The sequence below is a fragment of the Canis aureus genome, chromosome 18, assembly GCF_053574225.1.
Source record: "Canis aureus isolate CA01 chromosome 18, VMU_Caureus_v.1.0, whole genome shotgun sequence".
Taxonomy (NCBI): domain Eukaryota; kingdom Metazoa; phylum Chordata; class Mammalia; order Carnivora; family Canidae; genus Canis; species Canis aureus.
Genome location: NC_135628.1, coordinates 9,804,691 through 9,823,921, shown reverse-complemented (window position 1 = coordinate 9,823,921; position 19,231 = coordinate 9,804,691). Strand labels below are relative to the sequence as shown.

Below are 19,231 nucleotides of genomic sequence, written 5' to 3'. Positions count from 1 at the left end.
GAAAGAAAGGACACCCATCTCTTCTTGTTCTTTCTGTGGGTAAATGGCCAGGCAGAATGCATAGCTGTGAGGTGACAAGAGTCATTTTGGAATGAAGCAGATGACAAGGAAAGCAGAGAAAGGATACACGAGTGGCATACACAGTCCAGACTCACCTACACCTGACCCAGCTTGTACCTGCACAAAAGACCCTTGGGGCTTTCACACTTTGGATAAGACATCACCTACTCGGGGCACCTGGGTGGCTCAGTCCGTTGATCATCTGCCTTCAGCTCAGGTCATGATCTCAGATACTGGGATCAGCCCCACATCAGGCTCCCTGCTCAGTGGCAAGTCTGCTTCTCCATCTCCTCCTGCTCCTTCCCCTGCTCATTCTCACTCTCTTTCTCTCTCGCTATCTCACATAAATAAGTGATCCCAGGGTCCTGGGATTGAGTCCTGATGCATCGGGCTCCCCTCAAGGAGCCTGCTTCTCCCTCTGCCTGTGTCTCTGCCTCTTTCTCTGTGTCTCTCATGAATAAATAAATAAAATCTTAAAAAAAAACAGACATCACCTCCTCTGGCTCCTGGGCCTCCATCAGCATAAATCAGACAGGCCAAAGAATTCTAGATAGGACCACCTCTCTTCAGCATATACACAGGCAGGGACAGCATTGAAAACTGACAACCATCACTACCTCTCCCTCAGCAATGCTTACAACCTTAACATGTTTAGACAACCAGGGATTAGCAGAACTCATCTTTACTTCCCTTTCTCATTAGCGTTCAGGGAAGCCCCAGACGCAGGTCATACCTAATTCCCACAGAGCCCTGTGAGCATTGAGACAACCCCAAAGTCACCAGGGACACATTCCCCTTCATATTTACTTTATGTTTTCTATGACTGCTTGTAAACATCTGATGCACTATGAACTCTATTTAAAATGCAAGCCCCATGAGAGCAGAGATTTTTGTCTTTTTTTCTGTTAACTGCTGTATCTTCTGCATACTGGGAGAATTTTCACATTGTTCAGTGAAGGACTATCCAAAAGATTTAAAAAAAAAAAAAAAAGATGATGGGATTTTTCCAGACTTCACAGATTTTACTCTTTTGGGTGTGAGGAAGGGATTGGACTCATAATATATAGAATTAACATATTCCGTGCACAAAAACATTACCAAAAATTATGAATGTCAATCTGGAACACTGCTTTGAAAAGAGCTAGTTTGGCCTCTTTTTAGTTCTATAATAACTCTTCATATAAAATGTAAACATTCTCAATTTCAAAAATTCAAAAATTAACTGCTTTCCTAATTATTTCTAAAAGGTTTCTGTTAGGCTGGCGAGACGGAACCTCAAAACAGCTGACCCCAGGCCAGCAACCTCCCAATAAGCCACCTTGCTGCCCCATCTCCAAATTCCCTCTGAGGCCTTGCCACCCTACCCTAACTTAGCTTACAAAGACCTGTAACCCTTGCCCTAACTGGAATGCCACCCTGCCCCCACTTTCCCGCTGAGAACTCTTTATAGAGCCCCCCTGCAGTTTGCCTGGGTGAGACTTCCCATTCTCTCCCTCCCCTGCAGGCCGCGGAACCTCGCCCAAGAGCGCATCCCACTAAAAGCCTGTTTCGACCAACTTTTGCCAGGCCTCTCTATTCCATTTCACTACCGATCAGATTAAACCTGACAGTTTCCATTGTCCACAATGCATATTTCAGAGCCAAACACATATAATCATTTTAATGAGCATGTTTTCTATCTTTGATATGGAATATTTTAAGACTCTAAAATATTCATAATCATTCTAATTTTCTGAGTGTTAAAAAGGTATAAACAATCCTAGTATTTGCCTAAATGTGTTCAAAACATATGTCCATACTGAAACCTGCACAAAAATGTTTATACCAGTTTTATTCATAATTGCCAAAACTTGGAAGCAACTAGATATTCTTCAATGGGGGAAAGGATAAACAAACTGTGGTACATCGATATAATGGAATATTATTCAGCAATAAACAGAAATGAGCTCTAAGGATACAAAAAAATATATATAAAGGAGCCTTAAGTGCCTATTACTAAGTGAAAGAAGCCAGTCTGAAAAGCCTACACACTGTATGATCCAAACTAAGTGACATTCTAGAAAAGGCAAAACTACAGAGACAACAAAAAGATTGGTGGCTACAGGGGTTCACAAGGTGGGAAAGTGGGGTGGGAAGGAGTGACGGAGCAATAGGTAGAGCACAGGGAATTTTTAAGACAGCAAGGTATGATACTATAATTGTGGACATGTGCCAAAATCCATAAAACTGTAAAACACAAAGAGTGAACCCTAATGTAAATTATGGACTTGAGTTAATAATAATATATCAATATTTGCTCACCAATTATAACAAATGTTCCATACTAATACAAGTTTTTAATAGGAGAAACTCTATGGTGGTTAGGGGAAGGTATGTGGGGATTATCTAAGGATATTTAAGTTTATAGCCATCCCCCTCCAGTCTATCCAAGAAGTCATGAACACTATGAGTGAGCCAGGATATTAAGAGACACTAGTTCTACACTAGGGAAACAAAATAGAGAAAGAAAAGTCTAAGCAGTCAGAATTTCTGATCAGTTTTGTTTTCCTGTTTCAAGTACTATGACATCATAGATCATATTCTTACAAATACCCATAAATCATTACAGAGAATTAAGTGATTTTACCCCAAACACTGAAAAGTGGCATAAATTATGAGGTGGCAGGGTGGTGGCGGGGAGGATCATATATAGGGAAAGTGTAATGGCATGCCTTCCATAGAGTGGTTGGTTGTTAATGAGTATTTCTTAAATTTCTCTGAAACTATATGTCAGAGAAAGGAAACACATTTTCTCTGTAAAAAGAAAAAATACCAGAGATTGTCAGAAAAGTTACTATAATAGAGTTAAGGGGTACAACATGCTGGAATAAAGGCTGATACCACCAATCTTAGGAGAACTGCTTTGAAAACTGGATGAGATAATGTTTGTAAATGTACCTGGCAAATACCAGCTGGTAAAAACATAAAATTGAGAAAAATACTGAGCAAAGGAAAGAAAATGGTCTTTCAATGCTGCAAGGTAAGACAAAGTGGAAAGGAGGCAATATAGTCAGGATTCCCTTTCCTGGTTCCTTGCTGCTCCAGGTTCAGCCACTTGCAAAATTGCTCTAGGGTAGACTTTAATACGTCTGTTTTTATTGACAACTTCAATTATAACCTTTGCTAGTGCTTCTAAGTTCCTGCAAGAGACAAATAGGTTCGTGAAAATACTATATAAAATATATATTTCACATATATATATGAAAACAGATTTGATCCTACATATTTTGTGCCAAATTAATTTCTCTTCTGCTGAGTACAGTAGTTCATAAATCACCTGCCTCCTAAGAATGAATGAAGAACATAGAGAAATACATCAGTGATTTAAATGAGCCTATTTTTAAGTTAAGGACAAGAATGGCTTATGTTTTAGAAAACACTGTTTTGAATCAAAGCAAAGCTTCAAAATGCTTTCCTGTACCTACTTTGTTAACAATGGAGGAAAAAAATGCCAAGCACTTCTTTCTGATTCTAGGTTTGCTCTGACCCTTTCGTCTTCAGTAAAGACCCCATTCGGTTCCTGAGAGAAGGGAAAAAAAAAGAAACCCTTATCATAGCCTTATCATAGTCACTTCAAATTATTTAATGGGAACTGCTTTGAACTACCAGGTATAAGCCAGTCTTTAAAAATTGCTCACATGCTTGAGTTTGACAGTGTCATAAGTGCCTGTAAATGAATACTGAATAATGCAAATTGGTAACCTGTTGACAATGCATTTGCATAAATCAAGAGAATACTTGTGTGATAAATTCACATCTGACCTTTTTAACCTTTCCTACTATTGATCATTCTGCAGCTGCTAAGGTCCTGGACTAGGCTGATGACAGTATTAAAAAAAAAAAACAAAAAACATAAAGGCCTCTAAGAGAATGCCTGAGAAAAAGCTATAGAATGAAATGATGAGCTAGTTCTCAGGGGGGAAAAAATCTAACATTCTAAAAAAAATAACAAGACTTAGCAATTCTACAAAATTAGCTTTTCCAAGTCCATGCTGTCTCCACATTATTACTGTCCTTTTATCTAGCACTCACAGGTCATCTGATGTTCAAGTTATCATAAAGCTCCTTGCATTTTTTCACAGTATTAAGAAAGCAATCCATACAGTTCTCATCAAATTAAAACCAAAGGACAATCAAATCCTGAGAGTCAGACAAGTAAAGACATAAGTAAAATGGCTTGGGTCATAAATCAAAAGCTAATAGAGCCTGAACACATGAGTCTGACTCTTTAATAGTATTCTCTCCTAGCTTGGTAACCCAAGTGAGAAAACAGAGTATAGGGGTTATCGCCTGTGCAAAGACACTGGACACTGCATCTGATATTGGCAGTAGCTATCACATTGTTCAGAATACCTCTTACGTGAAATCAAGTAAAACTATTATCTCTAAGACTGCACTTCTGTCTTCAGAGAAAAGAAAATATGAAATTTTCACATCACGTACTTTCAAAGATGGTATCATGATTAAATAGACTTGAATATTTTTGGTTAATGCTTAAAATTCCTAACAGAGTTTTGCCTCTTTCATAGCAGAGGTTATGCATAGCAGTGCTGTCTCCCACCTATTCAGGAGGTGCTGAGCAAGAGATTCTTAACTGAATGATTAACTCAGCAGAACTCCCAGGATGGAAACTACAGACTAAAAGTCCTTTCTATCAGCACTCGAGAGCCATATTTGCCAAGCATCAAAGAGAATATGCCTATTGAGTGCTGCTGTAGAGTAGAGGCAGATCAAATGATAAAAGCTACCAGGAAACATGAAAAGCATCAAACAAAATAATGGTCTGGTGAGATATCTGCCACCGAAGAAGTGGTTCTCAATCTGCTCACTTAAAATTTTGTTTCCTAGGCGGGATACTCAACTGGCCTGTTTATGAAGTCGAGGGTGAAACTTGGAAATGTGCAGTTTTAACAAACAACTGAGTTGATTCTGATGTAGGTGGAAAACAATATACAATCCTGGCTAAACAACCAGGCCTTAGCAAACCTGTGGACAGATTACCTACATTGGGTAGAAGTAACACTTGATGAACTGTCAGTTCCCTTTGAATTTAAGAGTCTTTGTTTCTGTAAGATTATAAAGTCAACAGCAATAGACTAAACTTGAAAACATATATGATTTAATATACATTACAGTGTCATGTTTAAGAAACCAGGCACTGGATTTAAAATGGCCTAGGTTCCAAACCTATGCAACTTGAGCAAATTACTTACCTTCTCTAAGGTCCTTTTATTTTTAATGTCATAATACTCAGCTCAGAGAAAAATTATGATTAACTAACTTTCTGTTAAACACTCACCAAAAATTATAAAGATTGAAAAGCAATGGTAAGGAAAAAGTGAAAAACTCTGACATGTTTTTAGTTTAAAAAACTATGAAATGCAGAAAAAGTCGTAACACCAAACAGCATTTACAAAAATATTTAACATCATTAGCCATCAGGTAAATGCAAATCAAAATCACAATGATATACCACTTCATACACACTACTAGGATGGCTATGGTCAAAAAGACATTTAACATGTTAATAAGCATGTGGAAAAACAGAAACTTCCCTACCCTGATGGTGAGATTGTGAAATGGTGCAGCCACTTCTAAAAAACGGTTTGGCAGGTCCTCAAAAGTTTAAAATACAGTTACCATAAGATCCAGCAATACCATACCTAACTATATACCTAAGAGAACTGAAAACAGGTAGCCAAACAAAATTTTGTAGCTGAAGGTTCCTAGCAGCATTATTCATAATAGGCAAAAGGTGGAAAGAATCCAAATGTCCACTAACTGATGAGGGGATAAATAAGACATGGTATGTCCCTATAACGGAATAATATTATTCCACCATAAAAAAAGAATAAATTATGGACATGTGCTACAACCTCATGAACCTTGAAAATACTGTGCTAAGTGAAGGAAGTCAGTCACAAAGGACTACATATTGTATAACTTTATTAATATGTAATGTTCAAAATTGGGAAATCTAGAGACAGAAGATGAGTGAAAAATAGAGGCTGAGAATAGAGAGATGGTTTGGAGTTGATGGCTAAAGGATATGGGGTTCATTTTTCGGAGTAATGAAAGTATTCTAAAATTAATTATACTGATGAATGTACAATTTTGTGACTAAAACTATGCCACTGAATTATACACTTCAAATGGGTGAATCATATGGTGTATGGATTAAATCACAACAAAGCTATTTTTTAAAAAGACATAAAATAAGAAAGAAAACTGTGATGCTATAGTAGAAATCTCTGATGCTCTTCATGAACAGTACCCTTTCCTCTTAGTGAACTGCCATCCACCACCATCCCCCTACCTCACCTCCTTATTATGTCACTGTAGTAAGGCTATCAGTTACAGGAAGTCTTCAAACCCCACTCCTGCCATAGAAATTGCTCACAAATCACTGTCACTTAACTCTGAACTGTTTCTACTTCTGGGCTTCCTGAGGCCTACTTATTCAACTCAATTTTCAATTGTGTGATACACCCAAACTTTATTCAATAAATTACTCTTTTTTTGCTTAGATCATCTCTCAGTTTGGGTTGCTTGCAATCATGAAACTCTATTTGATATACACTCAACAATTATATTGTTTCAATCCCTACTGTAAAAATAATTCTATCAACAATTTGCTATGAATCCTAATACAATTTTTCTATGCATATAGTTACATATGCACATATATAAATGTCTTAACATTATAATACTATATATAGTATGACTGTATCATAACTGATTTTATTATTGCTTCATGAATAATTAATTGTTTTATTTATCCATTTTTCTTTTAAAATCAAGGGGACTAGAAAGTACCCATCAAAAGTGTATCAGGTTACTGTTTGTCTAGGAAACTCTTTATGTCACCTATTCTGAAAGACAGCCTTGCTGGATAAAGAAAGTTTTTAAAATACCAGACATAAATTGCTAACCTCAGAGTACAAGCTTCAGCTCCCTTCAAAAAAAGCAACAGAATGTGTTTCTCTAAAGTATTTGAGTTTATTATAAGTGAAAAATATCTAACTATTCTAGTTCTACTGTCATATTTTTTTAAAGATTTTATTTATGTATTTGAGAGAGAGAAAGAGAGTATGCACAATTGCGGGGAGGGGCAGAGGGAAAGGCAGAAGCAGATTCCCGGCTGAGCAGGTAGCCCAACAAGGGGGCTCAATCCCAGGACCCTGAGATCATGACCTGAGCTGAAGGCAGCTGCTTAACCGGCTGAGCCACCCAAGCACACCAAATCTGTTGCATTTCTATGCACCAATATTAAAATTATACTTAATATCTTCATATATATGTGTGTGTGTGTATATATATATATTATGGAATGGAATGGATATATACTATATATATATATTATGGATATATATATATAGTGGAATGGAATGATATATATATATTATGGAATGGAATGGATATATACTATATATATATTATGGAATGGAATGGATATATAATATATATATATATTATGGAATGGAATATTACTCAACCATCAAAAAGAATGAAATCTTGCCATTTGCAATGATGTGGATGGAGCTAGAGTATATTATAATTAAAATAAGTAAGTCAAAGACAAATACCATTTGATCTCACTCATGTGTCAAATTAAGAAAGAAAACAGGTGAACATATGGAAAGGGGGAAAAGAAAAAAAGGAGAGAGTAAATAAGTCATAAATGACTCTTAATGATAGAGAACAAACGAGGGTTGATGGAAGGAAGAGCTAGATGGGTAATGGGGATTTGTGATGAGCACCAGGTGCTGTATATGAGTGATGAATCACTGAATTCTACTCCAGAAATCAATATTGTACTGTATGTTAATTAACAAAATTTAAATAAATTAAATTAAAATAAATTTTAAAAAGTATATCAGGTTAAAAAAGATTAAAATCTAACAAACACTTACTAAACAGATTTGGTGGTTAAAATTTTTTTTTTTACCTAATTTTAGACATGTAAGAGAAAGCTGAAAAATAATTTCTAATCAATTTTTGTTTAAAATTTACTTTGGCAGATAATACAGAACAATTATAAAATAATTATATACCAGGAAACAAGCAAATTTGTATAACAGTCATCCCATACCAGTTGAAACCATGCAAATTCAAATCAACTTTATTAAATGTGAACTATGTAATGTTTTTCACTGGCCTTCAAGAGGTTAAAAAAAATTTACAGTGGTATACTTATTCACTTAGTCTATATTTTGTAATTATCACAATGCAAATATTAACCAACAAAATTTCCAGCAAACTGAAATATATTTAGGAAGAAAAAGTTCACGACCTTTATTATTATGATAATAAAAATGTAGTTAGTAAACTTAGTACTTAGTAAATCTTACTGTCTCAATTATTTCTCAAAAAATGAGCCTTTGAGGCAGGTATTACCATAATCACCCAATTGACTGTGACAGTCAATGCCAAATCTAAGATCCAAATTAGGTCTCTCTCTCTCTCTCAGGTGCCTTTCTTAACCAATATCTCTGGAATATCATAAAAATGATTTTAATGAGTAGCTGAAGAACTAAAGTAAAAGAGTTTTTATACATTAAAACTTAATTGCATTAAAGCATCTATACTTAAGAAAATCCCACAAGCAACAAATCGATTTTCTGAATCAGCAGTTATTAAACTCAAGTTCTTTGCTTCTTCATACAGGTGAAGAACTTACACTATCAATTCCATTAGCACTGTGATAAAGGTGAAGTCAAATTAATTCAAGCCACCTACTTGTGATCTTTATAAACACAAAAAACAGGTTAGTATAGACTCCTAATGGTGTAATTATTCTGCAACAGAAATAGGTACACAATTCCATAATAAGGCAAAATAATATAAAATACATTGTAATTACTACAGACATTGTTACAGATCTTTCCATATTTATGCATATTTAATTAAAATGATATTTATCAAAAGGCTAATGAGATCATTTTGAATCCCATTTACTGAAAGGCTAATGAGACAGTAGAATATGAGCTGTTTATTAACTGAAGAACAAGATATGTGGCAACTATACAAAGTAAGAGAGAACCAGAATTAAAAAGTAAAATATCACTGAAAGCTTCTCATAAACCTTACAGTGAAAAAAAAAGTCATATTAGAGATAAGAAAAAAACATGTACACAATGAGGGGGGCACTTGGCCACCCCAAGTGTACTTGAAAGCCACAAGTATATGAAAGTTGCCTAAATAACTCAAGGGAGGAGCACTGGGTGTTATGCTATATGTTGGCAATTTGAACTCCAATAAAAAATATTTTAACAACAAATTAAAAAAAGAAAGACCATGTACAATGTCAGCTTCCCACTTAAACGGATAGATAAATGAAAGTTTATAGTCTTGTCAAAGAACCTATCTAATGAGAGTATATAAATTATTATTCCATTTTCCAGGATTAGAGTCATTATAGGTATTTAAATACAAGTCATTGCACAATGGCAAGATAAGCCATGATGCTCACAAGGTGAAATAAAATTTCATAACACTGCACCTAAAACAATCTCACAGTAGATGGCTACACCTCAGAAAAACACTGTTGATATTTCATTGAGCCAAAAAGCAAAGTTCCCTTACCATGTGAATATAGTGGAACGTAACCATACTGAAAGGCAAGTGGAAATGCCAGTCATTTTCTCAAATGATAATTAATAGTAACAATATATATCTGAAGGCTTTGAGGTTCAAGAATGGAAAAGTCCAATGATATCAAAATGGCACATATTATCAAACTCTGAATAACAAAATTGTTTAACATGTAAATGCAAACTATTTGCTCATCACATAAACAGGAACTCATTTTAAGAAGTAAGAATAAGTAGCAGGTCAGTTCAAATTTGCAATTTTTAGATGAAATAGCAACTTTCTAAGTCAGGACCTCAGTTAAATATTTCCTAACATTCATAACAGCATTCATACATATACAAGTAAGTCTAGGTAAAAAGCAAAATTCACATATATATTGCAAGTAGCAACTCTTTTCTGCAGATAATTTAGCATCATAAATTATCTGAATAAAAATCCTAAGTAAATTACTAGAAGAGGGTAAAAATACTTCCATCAAAAACTTTTCTGTTCTGTCTGTATTCCTCAACATAAATTTACATGAAAGCATTAAGGCATCACTAATTTATTTGTTAGGAAAAAGTGATACCTTATTATTTCACGTAAATAATTTGAAGGCACTTCACAGTAATAGGTCTTTTTGTTAACACTTATTCGATGGTATATTTATTAGTTGTCACATTAAGGCCCTGCCAATAGAGTTTTTAAATATTTATTAAGCAACACCTCCTACATTCAAAATGAGATTATACTTAATATCTTCAAAGAATCTGAAATGGCATATTATATATTTATTGACTCCTAGAGTATGTTCCAGCCAGATAATGATCTTTCGTCAGTGTGAGAGCAATCTTCTCGTGTGGCCATCTTCATACAGGCTTACAGAATGTAATAAAGGCAGAACCATTCCCCTAAGTGGAAGTGAAAGGATGAGTTCTAAATGTTGAGATTTTTACTTTTCTTTAAAATTTCAGTCCCTTGAAATCCAACTTCTTGAGTTAATACACAGCTATTAAAAAGTGGCAGACTTGTAATCAATACCTTTACTAACAGCTATTCCCCAGGCTCTCTTACATATAAGCACCCGAGTTTTGCAAGATGGAAAATACCCAATTAGGTTTTCCTGAACCAATTTAGCTTGTCCAGCTATTGAGTATTTTGACAATAAATATATTCACACTCTGGAGTTTGTGAGAGAAAAATTAGCCCTTTAATTAGCAATGAAACTAGTCTAGAAATGAGCCACCTGGTTTATCTCTGATCTACTCTGAGATTGTATCATGTCATCAGGAAATTTTTTTAAATACTAGGCATAAATTGCTAACCTTATAGTACAAACTCCTTTCATAAAAAGTAACAGAATGTGTTTCTCTAAATTATTTGAGTGGATTCTAAGTGCAAAACATCAAGTTGTTCTCACTGCTATCCATTTTCCATGTTGCCAGAATAAGAAAACAAATCTGAACTCCTTATTCAGATATAAGTAGATCTGGGAATAAAGAAAACCTTGTTATTACCCAGGTGCTTGTATTTCAGTCAGCCAGGCCTAAACAATACTGCACAAATTGTTGTAGCTAATTAATATTGATGGTTAAAATGATGCCTTTGAAGCCACGTGAACAGCTCTTCTGAACTTGAGTCAATCAATAAATATATATTGAGCACACACATTGCACCAGGCATTGGACTTGTCACCAAATAAATAAGGAATTTAAAAAAAAAAAAGATATAGAGTCTAGGGAGAGCAGATATATGCCAAAAAAAATCTGTGCAACCTGGTAAATGCAGTAATAGACTTACGTGTAAAACTGCCACTAGTACAGACCTATGTTTTTCAAAGTAGGTATTCAGACTCATTTTGTGAGCCTTAGAATCAATATGGGCAGTTTCAGGCAGTTTTGTTTTTGTTTTTTTGTTTTTTTGTTTTTTTGTTTTTTGATAATGTAATAGAATATTAAACACTATAATGTACCTCATGAAATAAAACAACTTTGAACTTCTGTTCCAGTGTCTTATAGGTATAAATTTAGATACAGAGTATAGTTATAGACAAAAATAAGGAAGACACACACACACACACACACCTTGGTTACAATGTAAAATATGCCTCTTACTTGGTATGGCAAAAAAATCCTTGAAAGCCACATGTATATGAAAGTTGCCTAAATAACTCAAGGAAGGATTCATGAAGGAAACAGCATTCGGGTGGTACTCTAAGACGAAGTTTGTTCAGTAGAAGAATTGGAGGCTTCCTGACAAAGAGAATAGGGTATATATAGGTTGAGGACATTGAAATGTGATTAGGGCCACATACTGAAATAATATTTTGGATACACTGGATCAAATAAAGTTCATTATTAAAATCAGTATCACTTTTTTTAAATGTGGCTAATAGAATATGTAAAACTACATAGATGCTTCAATTGGACAGTCATGGTGGAGATGATAAAGTGGAGGGAGGAAATTACACTAGCAGTGATAATGCCAAAGTTAAGCTTCTGAAATAACCAAAGTGAGGGAAGATGACAGCCCAGAACAGTAAGAATGAAGAGGAATAGGAGAGAAAATTTCAAGAGAAGAAAACCAAGTAGAAGGGACAGAACTTGGTGACTGAATGGATGTAAGGGATGAGGGAGAAAAAGTTATGTATTCATTAATTCATTCATCCAAACATAATACTGGATGCCTCAGATACGGCAGGTACTATGCTGGTTGTGGTATCATGAACTAAATGGAAGTCTGAAATGCTTATCAACATTCTGGGCTAAGAAATGGAGTCAAGGTTGTTCCACACACCGAAATAGCAAATAAAGGAGCAGGTACAGTTCTGTTATCATCACATGTGTCTATCATCTTATGGTTGGATATTCTTCCATTTACCTTCTTCTATCTTCCAAGATATTTAATGGAGTATCTGGAAAGCAACTGGATGTCAGGAAAAAGGTCTAGGGTAAAGCTTGAAAGTTTTGAGTTATTAATATATAACTGGCATAATAATTGGCAGCTAATCCTTAGGAGGGGCTCTGATTACACAAGGGGTAAGGAGCCAGGATCCAAGGAAGAACACTAAGGACACTAAAAAGGAGAGGAAGGTAGAGAGCAAGTCCACTAACAGAGGGTAGCCAGATATGAAAGAGAGAAACCCATAAAGAGGAGAGTCCCAAAAACCAAAAGAGAAGTATGTTTTAATGAACTAACATTCAATAGAAACCAGTAAGAAGAGTGGTTTCAAAGAAGCACTGAAAAACATTTAACATTTGGCAAGTCAGAGATTGACGACCTTCACAAAAGTGATCCAGGAGAAGGCTGTACAACACAGGGGAAGCAAGGAAGTAGAGAGGCCAGGTAGAGACACCTGTTTCTAAAAACTTACTTGTGAATAAAAGAATGATCAAGCAGTGAGTACATAATTAAGGGAGGGTGTAAGGTGCTTCCATCTTTGTGCTTTGACTCGGGAGAGACTTGAACATGTTCAAAAGCTCAGAAAAGCAATCAAGGCAGAGGGGATAGTTCAAAAGGCAAGAAATAATTAATGGAACAAAAGCCAAAGTTCCTGGGGAAAGAGAAGACCTGGAACACAGGAGCACAGGCAACTTTGAACAGGAGAAAGAGCAGCTCTTCCACAAAGATGGAAGTGAATGTGGCTAAAGAGATGACAATCAATTCAGATGCAAGTAAAAACTCTTTCTGTATTAAAATATTACCCAGGCTATAAAGTCATCACCAGGCTCCTTTGGTTATAGGTAACTACAAATGTGGTTCTATGGTTCCAAGGATCTGATCCATACTTACAGCAAATGTTCTAAAGCCAAAGGCACAGATTTATCACATTAAGGGCAAGTCAACATCTGTCTACTCCATGACCCATGATTTACTATGCTCTAATACAAAAACAAAACAAAACACAACCCTGTAAGAAGTGACTATCATTAGTCTCAAAGAGAAAGGAGGGAGAAAATGTGGGCTAACTTGTCTTGGGTCGAGGAGCACTTATGTCCCTCTAGGATTTCCACCTCTGTGTACCTGGAGTGGAGGGGGTGGGACAGAGCCTTCCTTCTCTCCACATAAACCCTCACTAGCTCCTTCCCAAGGGAAGAGTCACAGCTATCACATTGAGCCACAGTTTCAGCCATGTGGTGGAGTTACTTACCGTGCCTTAAAGACTGAAACCCACAAATCCTTCTCCTCTACTCTTAAAGTTTCTGGTTTGGGGTAGTAAGCATGAGTGCCTACGCAGGGTCTGGAACCCCAAGCAGAGAGGTCATGATCATTTTATGATTAAAAAAAAATCAGACCTAGAGCTCCTCATCCCCTCTCTGCTCCAATTTCTCCACTTGAACCTGAGGAGGTAAGGGAAATTGAACCTCACTGGAAACACAGAGAAGCCTCCAAACCCAAAGCCTCATGGTTCAACAATGCTTACTGGAAAAGCCAGACACTAAAGGTTACCAAAAATTCAACCAGCTTTGAAGAAGCACTTTATTTCCCTGCTGGCTCCTACACCTTTTTATAAATCCATTCTTCAGTCCAGAAAACACAGAAGGCAGAAAGGGTAAAAGAGGATAATTAAGATATCAAAATCTTACCTTGAAACTCCCTTAACTCAAAAGCCCTTAGCAAAAGGGAAACTAAAATTTACACGAAGTTTTTCTGCCTCTTTGTCATTTTTCTTTTCCTCAGTCTGACTCTCCTGAAATCCTCTCTCTTTCTGCTTTCAACATGTTCAAGTCCATGAATATCTATCTCATATGTCACCTTCCCAAGGGAGTCCTCCCTGAACCCTCCAGTTAGATTTAAGTATCACTGCCTCATCTATGTTCTCACAGGCCTTGCTTATGTCTCTATTAAGTCCTTAATTAGTTATTCAATTGTATCTCCCCTAGTAAATCAGATGGAGTTTGAAACATTCAGCTGTGTATCCCCGACTTGAGCAGTCCATCCAGGCTGGTCCCTGCTCTATGCCACAATTCATCTCTCCTTCCCCTGAATTCCCACAGCACTTTGTAGGGAGCAACTGGGCTCAGGAGCCCTTAATCAGCACCCTCCCTCTTTTTTTGGAAGAAGAAAAAATTAAACAAAGAAAAAGAAAGGAAAAAGGAAAGGAGACCTAGAAGGATATTTTATCATGGATAACCAATCCGAACTAATCTTACTGACCAGACCAGAAGAACCTAAGGAGCAATCTTTTGACTCCTCAGCCAATCACTGTTTTGGCCTGGAGCTATGAGAACTCTTAAATTGCCAGGCTACAAGGAAGATGCACAGGCAGTGAAAATGAGTCATGAAGCAGTCCATGGGCCTAAGGCCCCAAAGACAGCCAGCAGCTGGGGTTGGTATCCCAGAATTTCAGGAAGAGTACTTCATAAACATATTTTTTAACCAGTTAAAATATGCTAGGAAGTACATAGATTATGCTTAACAAATAATGAATTTCTAACTTGATTATTAGTAATGGGAAAGTCCCTTATAAAGTACATGACAACACACAGAGTACTTCTAAATATTTCCATTTTACACTTGAGGAAATGAAGTCTCAGATGATTTGGTTGAGTTCTATTAAGACCTTATTCACCAACAAATATGAAATAAATACTTTCTTGGGGGGGAGGGGCAGAGGGAGAGAGACTCTTAAGCAGGCTCCATGCCCAGCGTGCAGCCTGACACGGGGCTTGATCTCACAACCCTGAGACCTTGACCTGAGCCAAAATAAAGAGTTGGATATTTAATCAACTGAGGCACCCCAAATAAATACTTTCTATATGCAATGCACTGGATGTAAGCAATTCTGTTCTCATGGAGCTTATTTTTAATGGGAAAGCCAGATAATAAAATAAATAAAATATATAGTAGCCAAATGGTACTGCTGGGAAAATAAAGCAAGGTAGGTAGGAAATAGGGGTTTTGAATTAGATGGCCAAAGAAGGCCTCAAAGGCAAAAATGACATTTAAGCAGAGACATGAACAGAGAGGAAGAGAGCCAAGTGGTTGGTGTTCTAATCTGAACTATTATCCAAATCTTGGGTTTCTACTGCTTTTATGTTCCTTCAAATATAGCAAGTTGCCTTAAAAGAAGATGTTGGATCCTGCACGAGTTGCTATGCCAAGAAAAGTGAAGAGGAGAATGCACTGACAAGTCCATGCTGGTATGGGATGTGCAAGGTGACAGAGGCTGAATATCCCTGAACCATTGGTTCATATCTGACAGCAAAGATAAGGAACATGAGGTACTGTTCATTGGAGACTCCTGGGTTCAGCTAATGTACCAGTGCAAGATCTGGCAGGAGCTCTTTTCCCCTCTGCATGCACTTAACTTTGGCATTGGCAGTGATAACACATAGCAAGTGCTTTGGCAAGTGGAGAATGGGGAGCTGGAACAAATCCAACCCAAGATTATAGGGGTCTGGGTGGGTACTAACCACCACAGGCACACAGTGGAGCAAGTGACTGGCGGCATCAAGACCATCGTGCAACTGGTGAAGCAACAGCAGCCGCAGGCCCGAGTGTTTGGTGCTGGGCTTGTTTCCCAGGGCCAGTATCCTAACCCACTTCATGAGAAAAACTGATAGATGAATGAGCTGGTCCAGGCAGCACTGGCTGGCCACCCACAGGCCCACTTCCTAGATGCCAACTCTGGCTTTGTGCACTTAGATGGTACCATAAGTCACCATGGCATGTACGAATACCTGCATCTGAACCATCTGGGCTACACAGCTGTCCACTGGGACTGGCACTCCCTGCTTCTGCATATGCTGGCCCAAGACTAGGGCCAGGGTATCCCCTTGCCAGAGGCTAACCCCTAAGCATCCTCCTTCTCCAACATTAAATTCTCATTTAAGAAGAAGAAGGAAGAGGAAGAGGAGACAGAGAAGAGAAAGAGCCATAGACTGCAGAGCCACAGGAATAGCCAGGTCCTCTTTGGAATCTCAATTTCACATTGGGCCTCTTACATCTGTAGACACTGCAGGCCAGCAGAAAGGATATTGCGTCCTATGAGATAAAGCATGTAACCAGAAAGTGCCTTTAGAAACGGCTGCTGTACAACTGCACAGTCAGTATCATAATCCAATGTGTCAGTGCTAATCACATGTGGTTCTTGGGGACCTTACTAAGATTGTTCTCGTGATTTGCTACTGGTACCTGCTAGAGCTAGAACACCAGATGACAGGACATCAAGTGACTATATGAATAATCAAACTACCATCATAAACTGGTGTTATCTGATTCACCAAACCATACAACTATCTGGGCCCAACAGCCATCCATTCTCCAGAAGACTGGGAACATGGCCACTATTAAGCTGAATGAGCAGATGACTCAGACTACTAGAGTCCCTGCCCCTAATCCTTCAGCACTTCTCCTTCAATCCATATAAATTGGCATCATAAGAAGTTCTCTCTGGCCAGTTACTGGAAGAGAAAAAAGGGTAGGTCTTCTTCTTTCACAAAAGGATCTGTATTGAGCTGGCAAAAGCTAGGTGTAAGTGGTCATTGTACAACACCACCACTCATTAGTGGCCCTTCCATTGGGTAGAACTTTAGTTAGGAGGCATGGCCTGAGGTCAGGGCATACATTGGTTAATTGTTAGTGGCTTAGGAGTTGACAAGCTAGACAATAACTTAGAACAAACTGGAAAACTGGTTCAGTTTATGGGGCCAGCTGGCAGGCAGTAACCTGCAAATTTGAGATGCTGCTATAAAATGAAGTATATGCTTAAAACCAGTAATGCATATATAGTGCCATCTTTTCCAGAAGGTATAAAGTGGAGGTGAGAGTGTTCCCTCTATTTCCTTTAACTCTAATCAAAAAAAATGTATTGGCAGTATGTTTTCTAAATTTGGTGAAAAGCATGAAATTACAGATTCACAAAGCTCAGTGAACCACAGTAGGAAAATTACAATGAAAATCACACCTATGCATGCTATAGTCAAACATAAAACTAAGACCAAAAAAGCACCTTTAAAGCATCCAGATAAAGTAGACATTACATACAAGAGGGCAATTACATCAATTTTTAAATAAGTTTTTAATGGAAGCATAACACATGCGGAACAAATATAATTATTTGCCACGACTTATCACAAAGTGAAGATGACTATTTAACCACCACCCACATCAATAACTACAACACAAATCTTCCCCTTCTTAGTTATCATTCTTCTTCCTTCCCAAAGCTAATCACTATCCTGGTTTCTAAAACCAAAAATGAGGTTTGCCAATGGTTAACCTTTATACAAATTGAATGCATAACATATTTTTTGTGTGTGTGTTTGGCTTCTTTTAACATCATTGAGATTCATCTATGTTCTTACCTGGACCAGTTGTTCATTTGTTTCTATGGCTATACAATGAGTGATTATACCACATTTAATGACTAAACCACAATTTATTCACTGTACTGTTGATAGACATTAGAGGTGTTTCCATCTGGGGCTATTAGGAGGAGTGCTGCTATGAACAACCTGTGTTCATCTTTTGGTGTACACATGCATGCATTTTCATTGAGTTCTCTATCATATCTAATAACCCACTTGAAGAATTTTTTCGTTCCTGAAATTTGGACTTAGTAGTCTTGAAGGTCTTAGTAATGAACAGAGGAAAATGGTTTCAGTGAATTTGAAGTGGACACTGCTCACTAGCAAGTTTGTGCTTTTTCCTCTCACTAACCAACAGAGAGAGAAGGGGATCACTCTACTGGCAGGGTGAGAGATCCCTTTTAACAGGGGGGAACTGCATTGCTGCCACACAATGGAATAAAAATAACTATGCATGAGAAAAAAAAGGAAGATACTGACATTCAAAAAAGTAGCAGGGGAAGCAGTGCCCTGCTCTCAGCATTTCAGGCACATTAGGAAGTAGTTCAGAAAATCATGAACAGGGCTCATAGCACTATCTTGTGCCCAAGTGGGTCCCTGACCACACATTTAGATACTCCAAAAAGATGCCAAGTGGTAATTTTCATTGACAGGACTAACAGTACCACTCCAAACTGTAAAATGTTAAAATGGTAACTAGAGAATGTTTGATCCTTTTATTGTTGTTTTTAAAGGCAAATGTCCTGCATGGTTTGCTATGGTTTTCTATCATACAAAAGTCATTTTGCTCCACTCTGAGTTACTCGGCTGTCACAAGACATAAAATGAGCTGCAATCAGAAAAGGAAGGAAAAGTACACATATCTGTCCCATACACAGATCACTGGTCTTCATCTAAGGCATGATTTACCCGTTCCAGGGAAGCATCTGTACAGTTCAATTAATTACCTTCTGTCAGTCAGAAATAAATGTCAGTTCAGAGAGGTGGGGTAAAGCAGCTGACTCAACCTAACGACTGCTCCATATAAGTACTAGATCATTCTGGAGTAGCCATCTCTACAACAAACAAATCTTCGTAGCAGAAATGATGTCTCCATGAGACTCTGCCCATTCTTTTGCCTGCTCGCTTCAGTCCTTAATATCACTTGTCTTTTTGGACTCATTGATTCATTCGCTTAACAAATGTGAGCTGCATACCTACAATAAGTCAAGTAATTTCAGTGGTCAACTATTTGAATATGGTCCCCA

General features: G+C 37.2%; 1 protein-coding gene and 1 pseudogene across 5 annotated transcripts in view; one reads left to right on the top strand and one right to left on the bottom strand.

The window, feature by feature from the left end:
* Positions 1-19,231, bottom strand: part of IMMP2L (inner mitochondrial membrane peptidase subunit 2) — an 845,985-nt gene that overhangs the window by 670,080 nt on the left and 156,674 nt on the right. The gene's annotated exons all lie outside the window — the stretch shown is intronic.
* On the top strand, positions 15,810-16,472 carry LOC144288436 (platelet-activating factor acetylhydrolase IB subunit alpha1 pseudogene; annotated as a pseudogene).